We start from the raw sequence: 24,252 nt of genomic DNA, 5'->3' as shown, positions 1-24,252 counted from the left end.
TTCTCCACAAAAAAGCTATTGAGAATGTTTAAAGTAACTTTTAAATTGTCTGGAAAAAAAGTACACTCCTGTTTAAAAGTACAGTAAGTCACCTGTCAGTCAAACGCTCACTCCTAGTTTAAAATATACTTTTGTAAACAAGAAAGTAAATTTAAACAAAAATATGTGGAAGATTTTTTTTTCCCCATAGGGAACTTATCTGCCCTACAATGGAACTGTACAAGCCGCCCATCGATCCTCAAAAGCCTGCAGAGGACCTTGGCAAATAAACCTGCATTTTTAATCAGCTCAGCTCAAGCTGGCTGGATGAGTGAGTGGTGCCCTGCAGTTTTGAAAGCTGGCCGTCTGTTATATACTGCATAAGGTTAACAGTTGACCAGCTGTTACATACTTTGCAGGGTATAGCCATGCATCTTACATGACTGTAGCAGTGATCAATACGATGAGCATACTTTCTAACTATCTACACCCCTAGACAAACAAGCAGTAACAAATTCACCTTCACACTAGTTTCCACAGCAAACATTACACATGTCCTCAAGGTAAAGCACACGTTTAGCCCCTGAATAACATACCAGCAGAGTAAATCAAAATCACAGCAGGCATACTTCCTTGACCTATATACATTCTACTCAACAGATTTTTCACATAATGCTACATGTAATGCTATGCCCCGGTACTATGAAAATGTCCCACATTATACCAATATACATAGAAAGTACTAGTACAGACATGTTAGTCTACAGACCAACAGCTATTCCAAACCCCCTTTCTAAAATTGCTCAGAAATGTTTCCAATCTCAATCAGTACACCATGTCACTGAAAATTTACTATCACACAAAAAGCAAGGCTTTTGACCCCCACCACAGCACCAATACTGCCTTCCCCAGCTTTACAAATAATGCTAACTGATATAGAAATACAGGACATCCTCTAGCTGCTTTTTCTCTGCAACTATGAAAAGTACCTGATACAGTATCCCATTCCAAACTTCTGCACCAACTGAACAGTACTACAAATGTCAGCCTTTTCATCTACCTAGTTTCAAAGCTATGTAACACAATGGCAAAACAATATCCAATATCTGTCCATGTGCCTTAAGTGTCCAATCTAGGTCACTGTTTTCATTAACTTCTATAGAGCTAAGAAACTCACCTCCTTAATCTAGTATGTAAACGATTCCCACCCTGATCTGTCCTGCTCAAACCGTAGAGAAGTTACAAGAAATCACCTAAGATTCTTTCAACTCTACTGGAAACTAAAATAGAACTTGCTACTCACACCAAACTCATGGGCATAACTGTAGATGAAAACTGAAAATCTTACAACCAAATGAAACCGGGAGTAACTTGGCTTCCGATATAGGATCAAACTACATCTAACTGATGTGACAAGATGACACATTGCTTCAATCTACCTTTTTCCAGCACTTCTCTATTCAGTCCCCAGGCCACTAACCTACAGTCCTCACAGTTAGAACTACAGCGATGCTATAATAAAGTATCAAAATTGTAACTAACCTAACCTTACAGGAAACATCACAGCCTGGCATTAATAATTACAACTGACAGAAATACTGTACTACCTGACTTTCTCACACTTGGTTGTAACCCACAACCTTATTCACAAACGGAAAAATTGTCCATACGTAAATGGCATTATCTCCGTTTATACTATAAACAGGTTCCTGCACTCCACTATCAATCATCAATTACTGGTAATCAAATCAACCACCACCATTGGGGACACATAGTCAAACTATATATCAAAAATGTGAAACTGCATTTATGCCATCTTAAAGAAAATTGAAAGTCTAAAATCCATCAAATTACAGTTAAAATACCTAAAAACAAACTGGCACCACATCTGTGTGCCTTGTTCAATCACAGCCTTACCTCAGGCTATGTCCCTAATGAATGGCGCACTGCTACAGTCATCCCCACTCCATAAAGGGGGAGCAACTACAGACCCTGGTATCTATAACCCCATTAGCCTGACAAGCCTGGTATGCAAAGCTATGGAGCGCATCATCAAGGATCTGCTTAAAGACATAGGCAATCTCCAAACTCTTGACCCCACACAGTTTGGCTTTGTCAAGGGAAGATCCTGCCTGCTGAACCAGGTTGACTTCTTCAAGGTAGTCACCAAGGCTGTGCATACAGCCTATCTCGACCTGGCCAAGGTCTTTGATACCATTCCCCACATTCTGATATCATTGATAAACTCACCAAACTAGGCCTCAATCTTACATCATTAGGTGGGGTGCAAATTGGCTCACAGACAGGACCCACAGAGTGAAAGTTCCAGATTCCATGTCAGACTGACGATCAGTCATGAGTGGAGTCCCACAGGGCTTGGTCCTGGGCCCTCTCCTGTTTGGCATCTACTTCTCAGAAGTCCAGGCCAACACAGAAGGACTTTGGTTGACCAAGTTCACTGATGACCGCAAGCTAAGTGTCATCATCAACACCCAAAGTGATGTATACAGCCTACAAAAGGGCCTCTCCAAGACTAATGACTGGTGTCGGCACAATGGCCTGAAACTTAATGCCAAAAATGCGTCATCATCCCCTTTGGAACAAAAACTCAGTTCAAAATGTATACAGGTCCAGGAGACTCGCTCAGTTCCCATGAATTACCACACTGATGGGAGCCCACTGAATACTGAAGGGGCGATAAGAAATCTGGGCACCCAGGTCGACAGTCACGTCACCTTTGACCACCACACTGCCACTGTGGTCAGAAAGTCCTTCTATGTGGCAAATCTTATAACCAAAGGTTTCGCATCCAGAAAGAAAGAGGTGATCATCCCTCTCTACTCATCCTTCATTAGCCAGTCATCGAATATAACGCCCCATTTGGCATGTATCTGACCAGACACCCTACAACAGCTGGAGAGGCCACAAAAGTACCTCACAAAAAGAATCCTAGGCCTTAAACACATGTCCTACATGGACAGACTGTTCTCTTATTGTCTACGTAGAGGTGATCTCTGCTTGACTTACAAAGCCATGTCCAACCTAGCCCTACTTGAAATGCTACACCTAAAGAAATCCCGATCCCCCTGTGCCACACACTCCAGAGATCACAATCTCATTACCACAATTAACAGAACATGCTGGAGGGACAGATTCATCTCCCAAAGACTGCCCATACTCTGGAATAAGCCAATACGGAACTTGGATATCACAGCAAGATGCACCCGAATGATAGAAGCTGAGGAGTCAGACTGATAGAGTAAGGCTAAAAAGTCTAACTTTGTCTACAGGTGCTAAATATGGGTTATTATTACAATCAAGCAACCATTTAGCAAAATTTAGCCATTTGTTATGATACAATTTTCTAGTTGAAGGTTTGTGGTGGGCCAGAATGATGCTTTGGACTGGAAAAGTGAGGGAGGAATGGTGGACAATCATGGGAACTGGAGAAGGAATGCAGTGAGCTTGAGACGTTGAAGATTTGATGAACCACTCCCCTCCAGGTGTATAGTATTTGATTCCTTCTTCTACAATGTTTTTAAGCAATGCTTTTTTTAGTTTGAGCATGAGGCTTAATTGTTTTTCACTGCTACTTAATCATTGTGTGATTTTTATTGATTAATTGGCATTTTAGAATCTCTATTTAAACCTGTGCATTTTTTACTGTGGTGTCTGATGAAGCAACTTCGGTTGTGAAAGCACTTACCACTTTGTACTTTGCTGTGATTAAACGTTTTGCTGAGTGTTATCTTGGTGCATTTTTTACTTTTTACCTTTCATTAGGATAGGTTTGGACCTGGATCTAGTATCAAAGGTTTATGAAGCAGATGAGGCCAAAGGAAGGCAAACCAGACTGTTCAAGGCCAAAATGGGGCAATGAGGATTATTCTGTTCTTCGACTTGTTGGCTTTCTTTAGAAACTGACATACTGCAGGAGTCAGGGGAAAGGCATACAGTACACCGGGGGGGGGGGGGGCAATCAGGAAGGAAAGAGTCTCTGGGTGACTCACCCGGGGGGGGGGGGGTTAAGGCAAACTAACTGCTGCACTTGTTGTTTAGAGAGGATGCAAAAAGATCTCAGCAAAGTTGGCTCCAGTGATGGAATATATCTCTCCCACCACCACTGGATTGAGAGACCACTCGTAAGGCATAAGGATGGTTCTGCTCAATTTGTCCACAATCACAATGGAGCCGCCCGAAATGTGCGTGGTCATCAGAAAGTGACTGGAGAAAACCACCCATTGCGAGACTCAGAACTTCTCGACAAAGAGGGTGCAATTTGGTTCCCCTTGTTTGTTGATACACTAGACTACTGACATGTCTGTCTGAACTGCAAATGTTCCAGAAGGGAGGGCAACTTGAAATGCTTGCAACACTAAGAGCACCACCCTCATCTCTAGAATGCTGATATGCAAGGTGGCCTCCAGCTTGGACCATGTGCCTTGTATCACCTTTCCCAGATAAAGTCCCCCCCCCCACCCTATCTGGGATGCATCCGTGGTCACTATGGTTTGGGATTGAGGAGAGAGAAAGGGACGGCCCAAGATTTCATTGAAATGGAGCCACCAACACAGGTCTTCTTTACAATGATCGGTGACCATAATTAGCTGAAACACTGGCTGATTCAACAGGGACCATTGGAAGGCCAATAGCCATTGAAGAATTCGTATGTGGTATCTGGTCAGAGGGAACTAGAGTGATGTAGGCTGCCACTGACCCTAGAGTTTGTAGAATGAGCCTTGCTGTTACTTTCTTGTCACAAATGATTTGGCTCACTGGTGATCTGATCCTTTGAGTCTTTCTATATGACACAGAGCCAGTGTCTGTGTCTAGCATAGCTCCAATGAATTCCAGTTGTTTTGATGGCTCCAGATGGAATGTTTTGTAGTTTATAGTGATTCCTGCACTGAACAAAGATGAAGAGTGGAATCTCATGCCTTTATACGAGTTTATGCTTGTTTGGAGTGGTAAGGAGACCGTCATCTAGATATGGAAACACTTGGAACCCAGTCTCAGCAGAGACACTACCACTGAAAAGCATTTGGTAAACATCCTGGAGGCTGTGGTGAGACCAAAAAGCAGTGTTCTAAAATGATGGTGACTGGCTCCCAGCCAGAAGTGCAAGAATCTTCCGGAGCACTTGTCCATTTTTATATGGAAATACACATCCTGAAGATCTACTGAGCACATCCAACTGTCTTTTTCCAAGAATAGAAGTATTGACTAAATCGAGATCATCCGGAATTTGTTTTGTTGAGCTGATTAGTTCAACTGACTGAGATCCCAAATCGGTCTCCAGTCCATTTTTTTTGGCACTAAAGATGAGTCTTGTTGAGCAGTTTTGAATTTCCAAGACTGCTGCCTCCCTGTGACTGGATGGAACATCTGTGAGTCTTTCTGGCCTATTTGGTTCCTTTGAAAGGGGAATGTTGTAAGCTCTGGCTGAGGGGACAGACAAGTTGTTTGGCCCAACAGCGAAGGCACAGACCTGTTTGTCCACAAAGGACAAGAGAACAAGGCCCTCTCCATAGCCTAAAAAGGCAGCCACCCCCCCCCCCACCCCCCATAGAGGGATGGTAGCCTGGAACCAAAACAGACTTCTTTATAACTGTGGTCCCACCCTGCACCAAGGAAGCTGCCTCTGAAGTGGAAAGCCAGGGTTGAACTTGCATATGCCGACACCCCAAAGGGCATGGAGGGCTCCGAATATATCAAAGCCAAACCCTGCCCCTCGAAACTGACAACAAAGCCCCAATCCAGGGAGGTCTCCGGTTCCAACAAACCAGAAGAGCTCAGGGTAACTACCAGTGCCGGAGAAGGAGCTCCAACCAGCATTGAAACAGTCGAAGCTGGGATGGTCAGCACCAGGGGCTCTGAAATCTCGGCTGGAGTCGAAGGAGGAATTTGCATGGGTGTAGAAGAAGGCAAAGTTCCAGAGCCAACAAGCTAGGAACAGAGGATGGAGGTAATCCCCTTGCTGTCAGGAGCTGGTCCACCAGTCTAATAATGTGACTCCAATAGGTTCTTGGTGGACCAAATAGAAGAGGCCAATGGACACAATCTCTCCATAAATGGACTCGGAGGACAGTCTGCCAATGGGTCAATCAAGGGTGAATAGGATTGTCCATGGTAAAACTCTCATCTGAGGCTTCTTTGGTACACAGTGATACATTGGTACAAAAGGGAGCGTGGTCTGCACCGATACTGGTACTGAAGAGGTCAATATCAAGGAGGAGTATCTTCTCTCTGGTGTTGAGGAGACTGTCGGCACCGTGGGAGACTTGGCCAATTCCGAAGGTGGTTCTGAGGAAGCTGTCAGTGAGCTTTTTTGTTTTTTTAAGAGGAAGATGATGAAGAGGAGGAACTGGCTTCAGTTTTGGTACCAGAGATGGCGTCTTCAAAATCAGATTTCAGAAGTCTAAGTATAAGCTTATTTTTGCACTCTATCAGGGTTCTAGCACTGAACCCATGACGGATGGCACAATCTTCCTAAAGATGGACAGTACCAAGAAAAATACACACAAAATGCGTGGCCATCTGAATTTGGCATTTTTCTTTCACATTTTTGACACCTCTTGAAACCAGAGGGGGTTGTCAGCCATGAAGAAAAACTAAGGCCACCTGACACACAGATACACACACGGTCACAGATGGACTAAGGGAATTTTTTTTTTTTTTTTAATATAACAGAAAGGAAAAATGAAAGAAAGAAATTACCAACAATGGCAAAGGAGGTTACCCGAAGGTAAAAGGGAGGGATAAGTACCAACAATGCTACCTCAGGAGTACCCAATGGTAATGGAGAGGGGAAAAAACACTCACGCACACACCTAAAGAAAACTAGAGGAGCAGGTAGAAAAGACAGAAGCGAGGAACAGGATTTAGTGGTTAGACATTAATAAAAGAACTAACTTACAGCTAAAAGAAATGCCAAAGTTCGAGAGGTCAGATTGAACATGTCTGGTTAGAAGCATTATGGGTAGAGCCTAGCTTGAGAGTTTTTGGAAGGCATAATCTGGAATAACAGCAAAGTCTGTTCTGAGGCTTGGAACCAAGCCCACAGTCAAGGATTATGTGAAGACTGACATCAGATCTATATTTGTAAATCAGAGTTTTTCTCCCTGAAATTCCACTGAAAATCAGTGTGCTGCCTCGACAGATTACCCCAGTAACCAAATGCAATAAATGAAAAGTGGAAGATCCGCTAAAACACACATTTATTTATTTATTTCAATTTAATAATAGGGGATGTCCAATGGGCCATGAAGAGCCAGTTTTCAGTTGGCCCAGGGAGAAAAGCTCCAGTGAACAGCTAGAGAAAAAAATATATATACAATCAGTTTTGTCAGACAAAAGTACAGCATGCAATACAAAAAAATGGATGTGGTAAAACATAACATACAATAGAATTAGAGAGACAGAGCAGAAAACAGTACAATAAAAATAAAAAGAATGAGTACATATTTTGATAAAGACAAATAGAAATAACTGTGGTGCAGTAGAAGACTATCCCATTGGGGTATAAAGGGGTGACTGCAGTAATTATTGGAGCAGAGGGTGGAGCGGTTAGTGGCTAGAGGGGGAAATTTAAGTTGGGGAGTGGGATTGGCATAAGATAGGAGAATAAGAGAGATTTAAAGTTGGTGTGGTTGGGGGTATTGCAAAGAGTGGGAGGGAGAGAGTTCCAAAGTTTAGAAATGGAGCAGGAGAGTAGGTGGTGGCCAGGGGATTCGAGAGAGTTTGTAGATTTGTAGGAGGATTCGGCTTTCTGATCTTAGTGAGCGATTAGAGATGTAGGGGCTTAGTGTAGTAGAGAGCGAGGGGCAGCTACTGGGTTTGTGGAGGAGCTTGTGGGCGTTAGTGAGTCTAAGCAAGGTCAGGTAATTGGGAAGTCGAGCCACTGTAGTGTACGGAGAGAGTGACAATGATGGCAGGAGTTTTTTTGAGTTGATAGCAAATGTGCTTATTTTATTGCAGCATGATTCGAGTTTGTGTTGTAGACAGAGTTGAAAATACAGAAGAAAGGGGAGCATGTAGGAGGAAGCTAGCGTTTTTCTGGTGGAGGGAGAGAGGTAGTGGTTGTGTCTGCACAAAAGTCCAAGTTTCTGGCGTTTTTCTTTAATGGTGGATTGAACATGGGTGTCAAATTTTAGATGCTCATCAATAATGACACTAAGGAGTTTATTATTAGAACCCATTTCAATTGGGATGTTATTGTTACTGAGTATTGAGAAAGAGTTTATGTCTATCTGGGAGTTTCTAGAGGTGGAAAAGATAATCAGTTTAGCTTTATTAGCATTAAGGGCGAGGTGGTCATTTTTCATCCAGCATTCAGTTTGAGAAGGCTGATGGAGTTTGTAGAAGTAGGTCGGAGGGGGTGAAGGCAGAGCAAATGATTGAGTCATCTGCATATTGGATTACAGATAAGTCAGGGATGGCATGGTGAAAGTTGTTAAATATATTGAAGAGTAGTGGTCCTAGAATTGAACCGTGTGGGACCCTGGTGGTGTTCTGAAGAAAGGGGGAGATTGAGGATTTCCACTGGACGGCTTGTTGCCATTCAGAGAGGTAGCTTAAGAACCAGGCTAAGGTGGAGAAGTTGACAGGAGAGAGTTGAGTTAAGAGTAGGAGGTGGGAGGCTGTGCTAAAAGCTTTGGATAGGTCAAGGAACAGGGAAGATTCAAGTTTACCCGAGCTTGGTTTATAGATTCGAGAAAGGATAGGAGGGCAGTCATGGTACTGTGGCCAGTGTGGAAGCCATGTTAGGTAGGGGAAAGAAGGTTGTTTTGAGTAAGATATGACATTAGCTGAGTATGAATACATTTCTCGAGGATTTTTGATATAGGTGCAAGTACAGCTATAGGGCTGAAATGGGAGGTGTCTGTGTTTTTGCCTCCTTTGTGTAGTGGAATGATGTATGCATGGCGCCAGATGGATTGGGCATATGTCTCTTGGATGGACCTTTTGATTAAGATGGAAATGGGGAGGGCAATACTGTCAGCAGCAAAGAGTGAAACAATACTAATTTCTTGAACTTTAAATCATACTTTGACTTAGGAATATGGTCCATTCCCATCATGGTATTAGAAATCCAAAAGACTTGGAGAAATTAAAAAAAAAAAAAAAAAAAAAAAAATCAGCAGTTAATTTTAGGAAGGTTGTTGGGAGAGTGCCAGGTGTGTTCCGGCTGGGTTTTACCAGAGTAGTCGTTTTTTTTTTTTTAATAGTACATGCTGGGATGGGTTCAAGTCTGAAAGTGGGACGTAAGTGATTGGGGGGGGGGTTGGGGGAACTGGAGTAATTGATGCTGGAGGGTGGACAAAAGAGGAGGACAGTTTGGGTATGGAATCTATGAAGGAGGAGTTAAATTGGCTGGTAGTGTCCAGGTCATTAAGGTTTGGGATTGGACAGGGGTTTTCTTTGTTACCAGGGTGAAGGAGGGAGGAGATTGTGGCCCAGAACTGTTTTGGCTTGTTTGAGTGGCTGGTTTTATAGTTTACGATCTCTGGTTATAAGTTTTTTATAGAGTTGCAAAGTTGATTGAATATTAGTAGGTAGGTTTTTTTTTTTTTTTTTTTTTTTTTTTTTATAGTTTCCAGGTTTTATCTCTTTGTGGCATGGTAAGTTTGGATTCTTTGGACAGCTGGGGGAGTCATTAGCTTTGATTCTTTTGGTTCTTATAAGGTATGGTTGTTGAGTGTGCTTATGAATGTGTCATTGAAGTAGGAAGTGGCACTGTCGAAGGGCAGGGTTTTTAGGGGGGACAAGTCAGCAAGTTTTAGACGGTCGGTGAAAGTCTGACGGTTGAAATGGGAGAGACTGTGTGTGTATGTAATGGTGGTGTTGCTGGAGGGGGCAGAAGTGACTGTCAGCAAAAGCTGGAAGGTAGTCACTGAGGGGGTTTGTAAGGATTCTGGAGTTTGATATATGGTTGGGATGGAATGAAAGGATCCAGTCAATAATGGTGCCAGAGGACCCACCTTTGTTTGGTCTAGTGGGGGAGTTTATAAGCTGGCTAAAATTGAAGAGATTGACTGAGATGGGGCTAGTGAATTTATTGAGGCCCAATTTATGTTAGTGTCACCTAGGATGTAGGTTTAATTTTTTATGTTGGGAGGAAAACCAAGAAAGGATATCTTCTAGAACTAGGATGTTGTTACCAGGGGGTATGTATAGGGCAGCTATGCATATGGATTTGTGATTGTTTAGTTTTAGAAGAGCAGTAGTAATTTCAGCATTGCTAAAGTTAGGTATGGGATTGATGTAAGGAGTTGTAGTATAGGAGGAAGAGAAGATTATACGGTGGATATAAGTGTACACATCCCTGTTAAAATGCCAGGTTTTTGTGATATAAAAAATGAGACCACAATAAATCATTTCAAAACTTTTCCGACCTTTAATGTGGCCTATAACCTGTAGAATTCAATTGAAAAACAAACCTGTTTGGAGAAAAATATAAAAAAAATAAAAAATGTACAATACGCTGGTTGTATAAAAGTGTGCACAACCTTAAACTAATACTTTGTTGAAGCACCTTTTGATTTAATTACAGCATTCAGTCTTCTTGGGTACACACCTGCCATCAATTAAAGAGACTGATTAACCTCAAATAAAGTTCAGCTATTCTAGTAGGATTTTCCTGACATTTACTAAGTTGCCTGCTACAGCAAAAGCCATGGGTCACAGAGAGCTTACAAAGCATCAAAGGGATCTCATTGTTGAAAGGTATCAGTCAGGAGAAGGGTAAAGGTATTAGTTTAAGGGTGTGCACACTTGTTTTTTATTTTTTATATTTTTCCCCAAACAGGTTTGTTTTTCAACTGAATTCTACAGGTTATAGGTCACATTAAAGGTGGGGAAAGTTTTGAAATGATTTTCTGTGGTCTCATTTTTTTTTATATCACAAAAATCTGCCATTTTAACAGGGGGTGTGTAAATTTTTATATCCACTGTAGCTATACCTCCACCTTTTTTTGTTAAGTTCTATCATTACAAATGATTTGGTAACCAGGTGGGAGGATTTAGTTGTCTTTTACAGATGGTTTAAGCTAGGTATCGGAGATCTCGGTTATGTCGAGATGGTTATGGTGAAGCCAGGCATGGAGGTTAGGGATTTTACTTCTTAGGCTTTGAGCACTGAAAGTGGCAAGACAAAGATTTAGGTGTGTTAAACGCGAGTGTGTAGGGAGTTTGGGGGAGGTGCTAGGGGTGTATGGGCCTGGGTTAGGATGAATATCACTGGATAGTGACAGAGTAATCTGAAGGAGGATATGCGTGATGTGGTTTAGTGTGACTGAGGAGTACGAGTGTAGGAATAGGAAAGATTTGGTGGTTTGGGGGTGTGCAGTGAGTATGTCGGATGGGCCGTATTGTAGGTTTGAATAGTAGGATTGGGTTGAGTGGGTAGAGTTCATGAGTTATGGAGGTGAAAGGTGGTATGTAGGCATGTATCACTGATGTGGAGTGTGTAGGGGATGTATGACTGGTGTGTGGTAATTGAGTGAGATAAGTAAGACAGGCAAGTGAGGTAAGTGGTTATTTCAATTTGGAGATGGTATGGGGGATTACACTGTAAATGGAAGGTGGGGAGTGAGAAAGGAAGGTGTGTCTGGTGGGAGTGGTAATGCTTAATTGTTGGATTGAAGAGATGGGTGGTGCATGTCTGAAATGTACAGGTAGTGGGGGCAGGGTAGGGGAGTGGAGTGAGCCCCCACAGGGCGAACAGAGTGGGTTAGAGCCGAGCAGAGGTGAGCGGAACTCAATCAGTGAATGCTGATATTGACTGGGAGTGGTGGCTTGGTCAAAGGTGTGACGAACAGTTTCAGTAGGAGTTGTTACTTTTGATTAGTTTAAATACACATTGTGGTCACCAAGTGTAGATGTTAGGGTAATTCTAAAAGCCTTTAAGTAGAGCGAAATTGTAAGTGACTGTGCGGTCCGTTGTAGCCTTTGAGCAGCTGTGAAAAATGCTTCTGCCTACAGCAGTTGACTTAGGCAATAGTGTTATCTGTTTCCATTGGACCGAACGTGCACCAGGGACCTGTAGGGCATATGCCGGTTGGGAATGGTGAGTGGTGAAAAGGGAGGAGTGGTTGTTTGCTGCTACCTAGTGGTTAGAATCCGGTGGTACAGTTAGGGAGCAGTGGGGGACAGGGTCCATGTGAGTGTGCATGCTATCAGGAAATGCTGTAACAGATAAAGTTTGAACAGTGTTTGTGCAGGTAAGGTATAGATCATGGAAACACCAGCTTATATGCATTCTTGGAGATTTAGTAACACAGCAGTTAGTTAGGTCTTCAGTAGTTTCTTGGGTCCTCGTTGCAGGGGGGTGGTTTAGGGTGGTGTTCCTGGTTGAATGGGTTTGCAAGTTGGTTCAAACGAATGGCATGCACACTACACATGGGACCCGTGGGGGAAGGGGGGGGCAGCTGACCAGTTCAGGAGATATGTTGTAATATACAGCATTAATGCACATTAATGCAAATCAAGAGTTATACTTTACTGCTTGCATAGAAAGGTCAAACTTTCACAATAAAGGTTAAGTGGGCTAAAGATTATAAAGGCTGAGAAGGCTATGTATTACATGTTCTCTCAGATGGGGTAACTTTTCATCAAATATTCCAAACCTGATAGTGATACAATACAAACCAGACTGAAGAGTTCTTTTGCGGTGATGGCTGTCACTCTTCACAATGGAGTGGGACTTGGGGCCTCATCCGTTGTTCTCTTAGGAAGACTAGTTATTTGGAAAGCATAAAGTATAGTTGTACAAAATAAACTTACCATAGCAGCAAATGTTCTAATAGATTATTGTTGTAGTAGCAGCTTTAGGGCACCTTCCACGACCCTAACAGTTGTACAGCTCAAGGGGATTTGTTTAAAATCAGTGGTTAGGATGTCAAAGTGGCATAGCTTTCTTATCTCAGAACAAGAAAGGCTACTAGATAGGTCTGTGTCAGCAGATGAAAATAATGACAAGAAACCCTCGCCTTGGCAGAATAACCAAAATAAAAAACGAAGGGGGTGGGTTGGAGGGAGGATGTTCCTACTACAAAAGTGATCTATTCAAACATCTACTGTTACGGTAAGTTTACTTGCGCTACTGTACTATGGTCATTAGATCACTGCTCCAGTAGCCTTAGCTATATGAACATCAGAGCTTAGAATGAAAGTGAGGAGGAAGAAGGATCAGGGAGCAGGAACCCTGCAAAATAGTCTTACACAAAGCCTGCTGTAGATTTTCTGTAGTGCCGGATACAAGAGTACACAGATGACCAAGCAAAGCTGCTACCTCCAGTAATTTTCTAGAGTCATCTCTTTCCGAAAAGACATAGACGCAGCCAAAGCACTGGAAGAGTGAGCTCCATCCTTGTCTGGAAGTGACTTCTTATAGTAGGAGAAACAAAAAGCAATAGCATAAGATAACCATTTAGAAAAGTTCTGTTTTGACGCCAAATGTCCATTTTTCTTATTTTCATAGGAAATAAATAGCTGATTAGAATTCCCAAAGGATTTTTGTCTTGTCAATGTAGTATCTGAGTTGCCTGTGGATATTCAAATTGTGTAGAACCCCCTCCCTTTTTTGGGTATGGGTAGAAAATAGGGATACGAATGGCCTAGCTCACAGTAAATTTAGAAACCACTGAGAACAAATCTTTCCTTTATACTTAGCTCTGGAAGCTTGACAGTTGGCCATTACTTGGAAGGATATAACCTAGGTCACTGGGACAGTGATCCAACGATGAATTTCTAGTATAATCCACACCACCCCTTTAAATATTAAGGAAAGACACTACTGGTTATGACAAGGGGCAAAAGATGCCTTTAGCTAGTTTACACAACACATGCAAACCATTTACACCCACCTGAACAATGACTAAATCCTCCAACAGACAGCTCATTTTAATTAACCACAGACCCAGGCATGCTGGTTAATAAGCTAAATGTACTTTACAGTGGGTTTTACAACAACATTTTATTGGTTAAACATTTGGAAAACATGAGGAATGTGAACTGCATTATATACCATTTTATTAAAGTTGAATGACTTGGACATTTATTTTAAAAATCCAAGTGTAACAGTTGAGTTTACTATTTTTGGTTCAAAGTACCTGTTCTACCTTTCACAGATCTGCAAGACATTTTTGAACAACTGGGAAACATTTATGTCTGTTATCACACTATTTCTGAACCCAGTAATGTGCTCGCAGACACACACGCACATATATGTATGTGTGTGTATATTACATATATACACACACACACACACATATATATATATATATATATATATATATATATAGACACACATACATACACACTTTACTGTGTCACATATTTTATGCTTTATTCATCAAGCAGCATGTTTTGCTTATTATACTAAGTTCTTCAAACACGGATACATGTCTATTATGTGAAGAAAAAAAAAACTTACTGTACCTAAAAGGGGAACTGATTAAACAATTACTACGCACTAAATTTAGTAATGCTGAAACACGATGAAGTAATTCCCAGATCATGTATCACACAGTGTTTCCCTGGGAAAGGTGACAAGCAAGCCAAAAATATCCTAAATCAACAGTTATTATAGATGACCTCTGCTGTGCGCTTTCAATAAACTGAGTAAAACAAGTCATGCTAAACCGCTGGATGCTTGTAAAATTAAGGAAATTAGGTAGAATAACCAATTTATACAAAATAGAATTACCCTTAATCCTAATACATTATCTCCCCCATGCACACACAGCTGCACTGTATCAAGAAATTTTACTTGTCATATTTTGACAACTCTCATCTCAGGCTGTTACATATACAAACATTCCATCAGATCACTTCAGTTTTTCCCCATTAAGTCATAGAAATCCCCCTTCTACTGTACAGAGAATCTCACTTTATTAAAGTCATAGCAAAGGGACCAAAATTTAGTAGAATATAAATCACTGATGACCTTAGGTAGGACTTAAGTCATACTCATAGTCTGGTACTTGCATATTATCACAACCAAGATTTTCAACCTGGCATAATTCCTTATGTTTGGCTGAAAATATGTATGTTAATTTTAAAAGGGGTGTGTTAACTACAACTTTTTACTGTGTCACATCGTGTATGAGGCAGGAAGAGGAATAACAGTCAAAATTTGGTATTCCGGGGTAAGAAAACACACAGACAGACAAACAGACAGACAGTAAAAATACCGAGAATACGACTCACCAAGCCCTGAATACAGAGTATGTTCACCCCTCAAAACCCTGAACCAAAATGCTGATAATTCTGTAATACTAATTACCACCACCTTAAAACAAAAACACGATCACCCATTTGTTAACAAGGGATGACCCAGAAGCAACATCTGGTCAAGTGACTTGCTTAAGATGACAAACCAAGCTAATAAGGGCAGAGGTAAATCAAACCTTGTATCACATGAATAGCAGCTCACAGCTTGAATCCTCTGTGCCAGAACAGATACATTAAAAATCTGCATGAAACTACAAATGAGACCATAGCTGCATTACTAAGCTGTTAAGACCAAAATATTCTCAACTCTGTATTCATTCAAAAACGAAAAAGTTCAAGAGACACACCTTTATAACTTTACTTCAGTTTTTGCACCTACAATAAAATTCATACACCTTTTCCTTATAGCTTTATAAATGTAAAATAAACAGGTCCTTCTTCAAAGGACTCAGAAACCACAGGCATTTTTATTGCATTTCTTATTAAGTTAGATCATGAAAGGACGCTACCCAGGAAGAGGAATTGTGCCGTTACTCCTCTTCCAAGATCAAAAACAATGCGACACAAAAGTACTTACGAGTTCACACACCCCTTTTCAGGTTAACATACACTGTTTCGCCAAAACATTAGAAATTATGTCCGGTTAGGAATCTGGTTGCTATAATATATAAGTATCCATTGTCTTTATAAAAGGACCAAATGTCAGAATCCACAAACCTTTTAAAGGTGCATTTAAATGACATCAGCAACAGACAAGTCAAAAATACACAGCAGTTTAAATGCTTTCAAAAAATGTTACGATATAAATAAGCCTTTGGAAAATGCTATGACAAAGAATATTTACTAATTTCTCATGAGAAATTCAAGAAACAACTCAAAATTAAGGGTAAGATTATTGCAGTCAGCTATAAATTTGTACCCCACCAACACCTCAACAGAAATAAATGTGATTATTTCAAATAGCTCCTTCCAAAATAAATTTACAGCTGTAATTTGACAAAATTATTAAAACTTCATCTTGCGCCTCAGCTAACACATTCCGAAGAGAATATACACTAAGCCAAACACTACTTAACATTTAAAACAACACACTAAATAACAACCAATTACAAAACAGAAACAATCAAATTAACCAATTAAAAACTTTAGTTTAACATACTTTCCCCATGAACATTCATTATTTAACCCTTTTGGTTTCCCCATGAACATTCATTATTTAACCCTTTTGGTTGTAACGTTTTGCGCTTTAGAGACTGTACATTTACACAGTAAATTAATTTTCATGTTTTGTCCCTCTCTTTCATTCAGCATTATTTATAATAAAATAGAAGTTTATAAAAAAATTACTATCATCCAGTGACATAGCCAGGTGGGGGTGAGAGAGGCTCTCCGCACCAGGCGACACATTTTTAGGGGTGGCAGACTTCAAAAATACTGATTAATTAAAAAACACAAACCTTCTTAATACCATGGTGGCAGCATCTTCTCCTTTAAAGAGGACCAAGAGTACGTTGTACACACGGACGCCACCACGGATGTAAAACTTGTAAAGTCGTGTGTGTGTGCAAGCATATAAACAGGAAAATCCACTTCTGTCTAGAAAGGTACCATGGGATCGTTGTTAACTATGAAGCCAAGGTAACTGTGTTTTACTTCCTTCCATATAATGTGATCTGCGCTAACAGAACCCAGATGAACAGAATTTCATAGGTACATAGGTTAGTACTAGGCTTTCGGCCCTAGGGCCTATACAAGCCTAGCCATAATAATTCCCTGGCCATTCTTCCTACAATATTTACTTCCCTGGACCCCTTTCTAGCAGGGCGACTGACGTGATCCCCGGGGTGAATTTCCTATCTCCCATCCAAGTTGGTGGTAGAAGGGTGGATTATGAAATGGTGTAGGTCAATGGTAAAGACATTTAAAGACTAATGAAGGTAAAATTGAGCATTTAGTAAAAATTTATGTTGAAAATAGCTGCTGTGAAAAGCTGAGCCCCTGAATTAACCAGCCTTGAATTGTGTGTGTCTGAAGACAGCATAATGTCCAAAATGCATTTTAATTTGAGTCTGTGGTTGAAACTAATTAAAGTTCTACTTGCTATTAGATGCAGTTGTTTGGAGGAATTTGAGAAGTCGGTACTGAGGAACGGGATGTATTACGTTTGAACTAACTGTAAAACATCTTACCATACTGTAAAGTAAACGTGGCACATGAGTGACACAGATTTCTTACTTGTATTCAAAACACTGGGAAACAACAACTTCTTTTTCTTTCGGCTGCTCCCATTAGGGGTCGCCGCAGCGGATCAACTGTTACTATTTCTTCCTGTCCTCTGCATCTTGCTCTGTCGCGCCAACCACCTGCATGCCCTCTCTCACCACATCCGTAAACCTTATCTTAGGCCTTCCTCTTTTCCTGTTACCTGGCAGCTTCATCCTTGGCATCTTTTTCCCAATATACTCAGCATCCCTCCTCAGCACATGTCCAAACCAACGTAATCTTGCCTCTCTGGCTTTGTCTCCAAACCTTCCAACCTGGGCTGACCCTCATATACTTACTCCTAATCCTGTCCATCCTTGTCACACCCAGTGCAAATCTTAACATCTTCAACTCTGCCATGTCAAGCTCCGACTCCTGCCTTTTTGTCAATGCTACTGTATCCAACCCATATAACATAGCTGATCTCACTACCCTCTTGTAGACCTCCCCTTTCACTCTTACTGGTACTAGTCTGCCACAAATCACTCCTGACACTCTTCTCCATGCACTCCAACCTGCCTGTACTCTCTTCACCTCTCCTCCACACTCACCATTACTCTGAACTATTGATCCCAAGTATTTAAACTCATCCACCTTCGCCACCTCTACTCCCTGCATCCTCACCATTCCTCTATCCTCCCTCTCATTCACACACACATTCTGTCTTAGTCCTGCTAACCTTCATTCCTCTTCTCTCTAGAGTATATCTCCACCTCTCCAGGGTCTCCTCCACCTGTTCCCTACTCTCACTACAGATCACAATGTCATCTGCAAACATCATAGTCCATGGGGCCTCCTGTCTGATCTTGTCTGTCAACCTGTCCATCACCATTGCAAATAAGAAAGGGCTCAGATCTGATCCTTGATGTAATCCCACCTCCACCTTAAACACATCCGTCACTCCCACCGCAGACCTCACCGCTGTCACACTACCCTCGTATATATCCTGTATCACTCTTACATACTTCTCTGACACTCCCAACTTCTTCATACAACACCACAACTCCTTTCTAGGCACCCTGTCATATGCTTTCTTCAAGTCCACAAAGACACAATGCAACTCCTTCTGACCTTCTCTGTACTTCTCCATCAACACTATCAGAGCAAACATCGCATCTGTAGTGCTCTTTCCTAGCATGAAACCATACTGCTGATCACTAATCATCACCTCCCTTCTTAACCTAGCTTCCACTACTCTTTCCCAAAATTTCATGCTGTGACTGATCAATTTAATCCCTCTGTAATAACAGCTCTGCACATACCCTTATTCTTAAAAATCGGTACCAAAACACTTTCTCCATTCCTCAGGCATCCTCTCACTTTCCAGATTTCATTAAACAATCTAGTTAAAAACTCCACTGCCATTTCACCCAAACACCTCCATGCTTCCACAGGTGTGTCATCTGGACCAACAGCCTTTCCATTCTTCATCCTCTTCATAGCTATCCTTACTTCCTCCTTGCTAATCCACTGCACTTCATTATTCACTATCTGCCCATCATCCAACCTTCTCTCCCTCTCATTCTCTTCATTCATCAGCCCCTCAAAATGCTCTTTCCATCTGCTCAACACACTCTCCTCGCTTGCAAGTACATTTCCCTCATTATCCTTTATCACCCTTACCTGCTTCACATCTTTACTAGCTCGGTCCCTCGGTCTAGCCAACAGGTCATTTTCTCCCTCCTTAGTGTCCAACCTTTCATACAACTCTTCATACACCTTATCCTTAACCTTCGCCACCTCTCTCTTTGCCATGCACCCCATCTCCTTATACTCTTGACTACTTTCTTCATCTCTCTGACAATCCCACTTCTTCTTCGCCAACCTCTTTCTATGTATACTCTCCTGTACTTCTTCGTTCCACAACCAGGTCTCCTTGTCCTCCTTCCTCTTTCCAGAAGTCACACCAAGCACCTTTCTAGCCATCTCTCTTACTAGCGCTGCTGTAGTTACCCAGCTGTTTGGTAACTCTTCACTGCCACTCAGTGCCTGTCTTAACTCTTCCCTGAACTCCACCTCACAATTACCCTTTTTCAATTTCCACCATTTGATCCTTGGTGCTGCCCTCACATTCATCCTCCTCTTCTTGATCACCAGTGTCATCCTACAAACCACCATCCTATGCTGCCTAACTACACTTTCCCCTGCCATTACTTTACAGTCTCCAATCTCCTTCAGTCTGGCCCTTCTACATAAGATATAATCAACTTGTGTGTATCTTCCTCCACTCTTGTATGTCATCCTATGCTCCTCCCTCTTGTTAAAATACGTATTCACCACAGCCATGTCCATCCTTTTCGCAAAATCCACTACCATCTGACCTTCTGCATTCCTTTGCTTAACACCATACCTACCCATCACTTCCTCATCCCCTCTGTTCCCTTCACCAACATGCCCATTGAAATCTGCTCCTATCACCAGTCTCTCACCCTTGGGTACAGTCATCAACACTTCATCCAACTCACTCCAGAATTTTTCTTTCTCATCCATCGCACACCCAACTTGTGGAGCATATGCACTAACAACATTCATCATTACACCATCAATTTCCAGCTTCATAAACATCACTCTATTAGACACTCTTCTCACTTCCAAAACACTCTTAGCATACTGTTCCTTCAGGATAACCCCTATGCCATTTCTCCTCCCATCCACACTATGATAAAACAATTTGAACACACTTCCGATACACCTAGCCTTGCTCCCTTTCCATCTGGTCTCTTGTACACAATATACCAACCTTCCTTTGGTCCATCATATCAGCTAGATCTCTCCCTATACCAGTCATACTGCCAACATTCAGAGTTCCGACCCTCACTATCACAGTCCTAGTCTTTACCTGCTTTCGGGCATGCCTTCCCCCTCCTCCTCCTTCGGCCAACAGTAGCCCAATTTTTGCCAGCACCCTGATGGCCCAACAGTAATGGTGGCGGTCGTTTACCCGGGCCTCGACCGATCCGGTATGTATATCTCTGTTGCCCGCATGTATGATTTGGCAAAATTTTACACCGGATGCCCTTCCTGATGCAACCCTCTACATTTATCCGGTCTTAGGACTGGCACAAAGAAATGCACTGGCTTGTGCATCACCAGTGGCTGGGTTCACTGAAAGACTATTGATCATAAAATCTTAGAAAATACAAAGCAGCTGGGTCATGTGTCTTTCTTTACAGCACTTGCCTTTAGATCTCTTCTTTTTAAGGAGCAATAGCTGTCCATTTCTTAAAAGAAGGTAATGTGTCATATTGCTTGATACAGAGAGGGAGTTTGTGAGAAAGGCTAGTCATTGCATGACAAATCTCTGTCCAGTGTGTTTTGCTTGTCTGCTAAAGCAGGTTCAGATCTCACATTCTGGTATCTACTAGACTGTTTGATTTGTTTAAAAGTAACAGGGCTTGGGCTGCTGGATCCCTAATGGCCTAGAAGGGAAGACAAAGATCATCCCTCAGGAGCTGGCTTCAAGCCTCCGTTGGTAGCTAATGTTCTTTTTTCAAGAACCTTTAGGATCTCTCCAACTAGCTGATGCAATTAGTAAAGTGCATCTCAAAGAGACATTGTATTTGATGATGGACTTGATCAGTGTGGAATTAAGAAGGGCACAGAAGTCTTGAGGAAATACCCTGCAATCAGTTGTTCCAGATAGACTTTCTATCTTCAAGAAAATGCATGCTAATGCAAAACATGTTATTCTAGCAACTTTTTAAGAACTATGTTTAAAATTTGTTCCTGATTCGCTCCTCCCTGCCAAAGTGCATTAGGCTTTAACCAGCATTCTTGAACTGAGATGTAGAGAGGTATGAGGAACTGCACTTAAAAGTTATACACACATACATCTCAAATGTCAAGATTTTTGAGTAAAGTCCAGATTTTTGGCTCATACTTTGTGACTATTCCTCACATAGTTTTCTCAAAAATCGTTGAGGACTGAAGTCATTAAATAATGACAGACATTTGAGTTTCAGACCCCATATCATTTAAAAATGCATGCCAATGCAAACACTATTATTTTAGCAACTTTCCAAGTTTATAAGAACAATATTTAAAATCTTGCCCTATTTTGAGTCTTTGTCCCACCATTATTATTTCCCTTGTTCACGTTTCTTGTGCTACGAATTAGAAAGGTATGGTTCCACAGTTCACGTGATCTTGCTGCTTATAGCATCTGCATTTGTAACTATTTCTAAAGCATGCCACCAGGTAACAGTTTGCTTTTCACCCTAAAATGAGACTGGGTATCATGGGATGTGTGGGGTTAAGTTCTTCCTCATAAGCCTCTAAATAGAGGGGGGTTAAGTTGAAGGGGTCATGGGGCATTACATCATCAAACCCTAAAAACGTGATCTTGTGCAATTCACTTTATCTTAATAGTGACATTTCCATGTTCCCAAGTCAAGTACAAGCATCTTACAAGTCCAGCAGAATACAAGATTACAGGGCTTGTATGGTGCTGGAGGTAGTCAAAAAGTAGCAATATTTTGTCATGTGCCACTGGACAGATGCATTTTCTTTGAATGTGGGTTTCAATGCTGTTTCAATGAATATAAGTTTCAGGGGCAGAGACGTTTTAATGCCAAGTCTGTTTTCATTCTGAGACTGTATTGCTTTATTTAGCAGATGTCTGTCAGTGTCCATTCTATAAAATTTAAAATAAAAATTTTAAATTAAATCCAGATACAGATAATCCTTGTAGAGGTAAAGTATAAAACAGTATGCACATTACAGTGTTTATGGTAAATGGAGAAAAACAGGCAAGTAATGGGACACTGGAATGGCTGAGGGGGTGCTGTGTATGGGGGAGCCCCATTTGACCATGACTTTGTGAAGAGGGAGGGGTGGCAAACTCAAAGACAGCCCCAGGCGGTGCACAAACTCTAGCTACACCACTATAATCTTCAGGTTTTTGGAAAACAAAAAACATAGCTACAGTGCTATTCGCCTTCATGTTTTCTCTCCAATATTTTCCTGTAATCTTTAAACTAAAATTGCAAGGGCATCTAAAAGCATAAATCATTCCATTGGTATTACAATCAAATTATATTCACTTGTACATTTTCCATTTATTGTGCCGAAATCCCTTTGTTTACTAAAACAAATACAGCAGGCACACCTCATGGAAAGGTTGCATTGTTTGAACGACCTGGACCTCTATTTAAGACACTTTTTATAAAGTGGCTATGTGCCAAGTATTCCTTGAGGCTTCTACAATTAGCACTCCATTCCCCTCTTTCAATTTTATTGGTCCAGTGCCTGTTCTCTAGACATTTGTGACACTACATTATATACCAACATATTATATACCTTATTAACATCCAAGTCAGCATAGCCACTCTGTAAAAAAGTATCACAAACCTCTTTACTTCTAATAGAAAGTCTGATCATATTACATGCACTCATAGCCGGCCTTAAGCATAGGCCAACTAGGTGGTCGCCTAGGACGCCACTGTAGCAGGGGTGCTTTTCCAATATTTATTTGGTGTAGGTAGACCAGGATGGGGGCACCAGATGGTGTGGTAAGGGGCGCCATGGAGCCCTTTTGCCTAGGGTACCAGTTGACCTAAGGCCACTCCTGCACGCACTCACTCTCCTTACTAGTAATAACTCACTACAAGGCAAACATGACCGTGTGTGTCTAGGGTGACAACCATAGGGAGACAAAGGAACTGGTGAATTTGCTGGTTTTCCCCAAGTATTTGTGAGAACTTCCTTACCAGCTACTTTTTTAAAGGTCACATCTAAAGAAATTGACTGCATTTTCATCTAGTTTAGGTAAATGAAAGACCATACTGATGGTTATGCAACTCTTGACAAAAAGCCTGCCCAAGAGAAATATCTCCTTTACAAATGCAAAATATATCTATATAATGATAATACACTAGAACTCATTCTGAAAAAGGTAATTTGCAAATAAACAAAAAAAAACTGTGCCCAAGTGTTAATGTTAGGGCTGACAAATAGTATTTCCCCAATAAACTGAAATAACAAATGCTTATGAGGATAAAACAGCATGCCTGGAAATAATGCCCAACTTCCTACCACCAACAAAACTTCCTGTGAACCCCTCCGGTGTGCCACTAGGATTAAAGTGAAGAACAACTCGTCATAGACGCATCTCAACTCTACCCCAAAATAGATTCATTAACACACACCCAAATCGGGCCAGATTTTAAATATTGCTGTAACATACTTAAAGTTGCTACAATAACTGGTTTGCATTTGCAAGCATTTTCTGAATGCTACAAAGTCTGAAACTCAGATGTCTGTCATGATGTCTGTCATTTAGCGACTACAATCCACAAAAATGTGACCAAAATACACACATTTTATCACAAATACAGTAAAACAAGAGACAATATTTAAAAAAATGAAAAGACTGGAAATGGTTGAGATCAAATCCCACTGTAGAAATAAACACACATGACTATCAATTATAGCTACTTGTATGTCTGTATGGGTCCCCTTCACATGATTGCCTTTTCACAAAGTCGACTTTCATATGGCCAAGACCACATGATCGACTTTTGAAAAGCTGACCATGGGGAACCGCTATCTCCATACAGCGCGGAATGGGAAAATTTCCCTCTTCCGCACTGTAGAGCGATCTCGAAGTTGGTATATTTAAGTTACGGGTGGTGTGGGGGGCGGAGCCCTCCCCGAGGGTGCAGGGGGGCTGGCCCCCCTGCTAACATTTTTAAGGTAAGTGTTTGTTCTGTTTTTTGTGTCTATTTTACATGGTCGGCTTTCTGAAAGTCGATCATATGGTCTCGGCCATATGAAAGT

General features: G+C 41.3%; 1 protein-coding gene across 1 annotated transcript in view; it reads right to left on the bottom strand.

Moving 5' to 3' along the window:
• TSPAN33 (tetraspanin 33) overlaps positions 1-24,252 on the bottom strand; it is a 792,963-nt gene that overhangs the window by 420,875 nt on the left and 347,836 nt on the right. The gene's annotated exons all lie outside the window — the stretch shown is intronic.

Source organism: Protopterus annectens, chromosome 11.part0 (genome assembly GCF_019279795.1).
Source record: "Protopterus annectens isolate FY-2018-M chromosome 11.part0, PAN1.0, whole genome shotgun sequence".
In the NCBI taxonomy this organism is placed as follows: Eukaryota; Metazoa; Chordata; order Ceratodontiformes; family Protopteridae; genus Protopterus; species Protopterus annectens.
This window is presented reverse-complemented; position numbering and strand designations above follow the sequence as displayed.